This window comes from Glycine max, chromosome 1 (genome assembly GCF_000004515.6).
Source record: "Glycine max cultivar Williams 82 chromosome 1, Glycine_max_v4.0, whole genome shotgun sequence".
In the NCBI taxonomy this organism is placed as follows: domain Eukaryota; kingdom Viridiplantae; phylum Streptophyta; class Magnoliopsida; order Fabales; family Fabaceae; genus Glycine; species Glycine max.
The window spans coordinates 13,001,616-13,004,978 of record NC_016088.4 but is presented as its reverse complement, the minus strand read 5'-3'; the positions used below and the strand labels follow the sequence as shown (position 1 = coordinate 13,004,978).

The window sequence follows — 3,363 nt, the reverse complement described above, 5'->3', positions numbered from 1 at the left end:
ACAAGTTAGTGTTTGGGATGAAGAAACACAGTCATGTGTCATTTCAAATCTTGACCAGAGACTCTTACAGTTTTGGATTTTGGGACAAAACCCCTAATAAACACGCTCTTGATTATTTAACCCCCTTTTTTTATTATTACCCTAACTTTTGCCTAGGCCGCCCTTTCGGGTTTTTAACCTACTGGGTGAGTGATGTTCCATTATTTTCTCCTATTTCTTAAACCCTTTTTGCATCATTTTAATTACTGATTAGTCTTAATTGTCAAATTAATTAGGCAGTTTTATTACTTGGGCTCATTCAGCTAATTTGATGTTTTCAATCTAATTTCAGGAATTAATGAAGCATTGGGCTTAATCCGGATTTTGGTCGTGGACTTAAAGAGGGCAAATAAAGCAACGTTTACCTTAGTTAATTTTTAATTAGGAGATTGCAATCAATTGTATGTTGTTCAATGTTTATTTCGTTTTGGGCCAGAATAATGTAATAGGGCCCAGTGACTCTGAGTGACCCTTATATATAATAGCCTTGGGATTCGTGAAAGGGGATTCTGTTAAGCTATTATTCAGAGCATAGGGTTTAGGGTTTTACGTTTTTGGAGCTTATTGTTACGGTTCACATAATGCACTTTTCCATTCTCTACTTCTAATTGCAATTTCGTTTTTATTTCTTCTTCTGCCTTTAGTTTCATTTTCATTCCTGCCTTAATTTCATTCGCATTTCTATTTCCAGTTTCATTTATGTTTCTATCTTTAGCTTCAATTTCATTCTCGTTTCTATTTCCAGTTTCATTTACGTTTCTATCTTTAGCTTCAATTGCGTTTTCTGTTTTTGGTTGAAATTATGGAAGGCTAAATGTCTGGTGTTGTTTCCTTCTGAGGATGAAGCTTAACTCTCTTCGAGGTTCTATTTATAATGTAGCTTCCTGGCAGTTTTCCCTTCACCAATTAACCCACATGCATTCTGTTAATCTGTACATGCTTCGTGTTCGATTAATTGCCTCTATGCTTAAATTGCGTTTGTGCTTAATGAACAAGGGGTTAATTGGTGTATGTGTTGCATAATCACATATTGACAGCCCTAAATTGATTTTCGTTTAGTAAATTAAAATAGGGTTGGATTAAGTGGTTAACTGTTAGGGATGAATTCTTCATAACCTAGGATAAGAGAATGTCTTCTGAATCAGAGGAAACAACACATTTTTACTACTATTAATTTCATATTTCAGTTCGCTTGTTCTGTAATTCACACAACAACAACCCCCCATTGTTACTGTTACTGCTAGTATATTATGAACAATTGGTTTATCATTGCTCGTTGGGAAACGACCTAGGATCACTTCCTAGTTACTGCATTTTAATGTTTATTTGATTCGGATACGACCTCGATCAAATTTGGCGCCGTTGCCGGGGAGCAGTGTCCAAAGGTTCATAATTCGTGCTTTATGTTTAGTAGTTTTATGCTTTCATGTTGTGTTAGTGTGTTTAGAGTATGGTTATTTTGTTTAGTGTGGTGTTTTGTTTTAGTTTTTCTATTCAACGCTTCCCCTGTTTCAGTTTTTGTATTTTGCTGTGAATAGTGCTTTGCGATGGATTTAGCGACCGCTTTTGTTGAACTGGGAAACAGGGTAATAATGGAAATCCCTTAGCGACAGATTTAGAGACCACACTTGTTGAATTAATTGGGATTTTTTGTTTTGGTAGCTATAGTTGTTATTTTTGGATGAATTTTTTTGTGGTCACTTCTTTTGATCCATTTTTTGTGGGAAAAATAGTTGGAGCCCTTAGTTTGGTCAGATTTGAAAGTTCCCTAAAAGTAGCAAATTTGATTTTTGTCAAAACTTCAAACGGCCATAACTTTTGCTCCGATTATCAAAATCGCTATTATTATATATGTATTTCGGGTAGAAAAAATTTCCCATGCCGTGGCAGCCTGCCATAGGCTAGCTGAGGTCTCCTTCTTCCAAAAATTGCGATTTTGTCAAAAGTTTTTTTTTTATTTTCCAAGTATTATTCTCTTATTTTTCTTAACTTATCATTTTTAGATTCTATAGTTAGACTTTGAATTTTCGTTTGAAATTTTTTGTGCTATCTTCTCATCATTTTATAAGGTTTCTCAAAAAATTTCAAGTCATTTGGATATCATTTAATGGTAGCTGTAGTTCAAAGCTACACTATTACTTGCATAAGAAGACAACTAGTTGTGTGCATGCTGAATGTAGTGTATGACTAGAGGCAATCCATCTGACTTACAACCCTTTGATCCTGAGATAGATAGGACATGTCATAGATTAGTTAGACATCATTTTATACCTTTTGAGCATCCTGAGCATTCTGTTACTGGAGAGTCTGTGCATTCTGTTATTGGTGATTTTGAACATCCTGATTTTGAGCATTATAATTTTGAACATTCTGATTGTGAACATTCTGAGAACATGGCACAACCTCCACCCCGTGAGAGGACTCTAACGGAAATGACTGCACCTGATTTCACCTACGAAAGCCTGTGCATCCAATACCCTGATGAGGATGTCCCATATGTTCTTAAAACTGGACTGATCCATTTGCTTCCAAAGTTTCATGGCCTTGCAGGTGAGGACCCACACAAAAATCTGAAAGAATTCCATATTGTCTGCTCCACCATGAAATCCCCAGATGTCTAGGAGGATCACATATTTCCTCATTCTTTAGAAGGAGTGGCAAAGGACTGGCTTTATTACCTTGCTCCACGGTCCATCATGAGTTGGGATGACCTCAAGAGAGTATTCTTAGAAAAAAATTTTCCCTGCTTCCAAGACCACGACCATCAGAAAGGATATTTCAGGCATTAGGCAACTCAGTGGAGAGAGCCTATATGAATAGTGGGAGAGATTCAAAAAACTATGTGCCAGTTGCCCTCACCACCAGATTTCGAAGCGGCTTCTTCTCCAATATTTTTATGAAGGACTCAGTAACATGGAGAGAAGCATGATAGATGCTGCCAGTGGTGGAGCCCTTGGAGACATGACCCCTGCTGAAGCCAGGAATTTAATTGAGAAGATGGCTTCCAACTCCCAGCAATTTAGTGCCAGAAATGATGTTATTGTCATTAGAGGAGTGCATGAAGTAGCCACGAATTCATCTTCATCAGCTGAAACTAAGAAGCTTGAAGGTAAACTAGATGCCTTGGTTAACCTGGTAACCCAGCTGGCCTTGAATCAGAAATATGTACCTGTAGCAAGAGTTTGTGGTTTATGCTCCTCTGCTGACCACTATACAGACCTTTGCCCCTCTATGTAGAAACCTGGAGCAATTGAGCAGCCTGAAGCTTATGCTACAAACATTTACAATAGACCTCCTCAATCTTAGCAGCAAAATCAACCACAG

At 37.3% G+C, this 3,363-nt stretch overlaps 1 non-coding gene across 1 annotated transcript; it reads right to left on the bottom strand.

The window, feature by feature from the left end:
* Positions 1-2,799: 2,799 nt before the first annotated feature.
* Positions 2,800-2,906, bottom strand: LOC112998060 (small nucleolar RNA R71). The gene has a single exon (XR_003263082.1). It is a non-coding gene; the product is annotated as a small nucleolar RNA R71 (small nucleolar RNA).
* Positions 2,907-3,363: the final 457 nt, after the last annotated feature.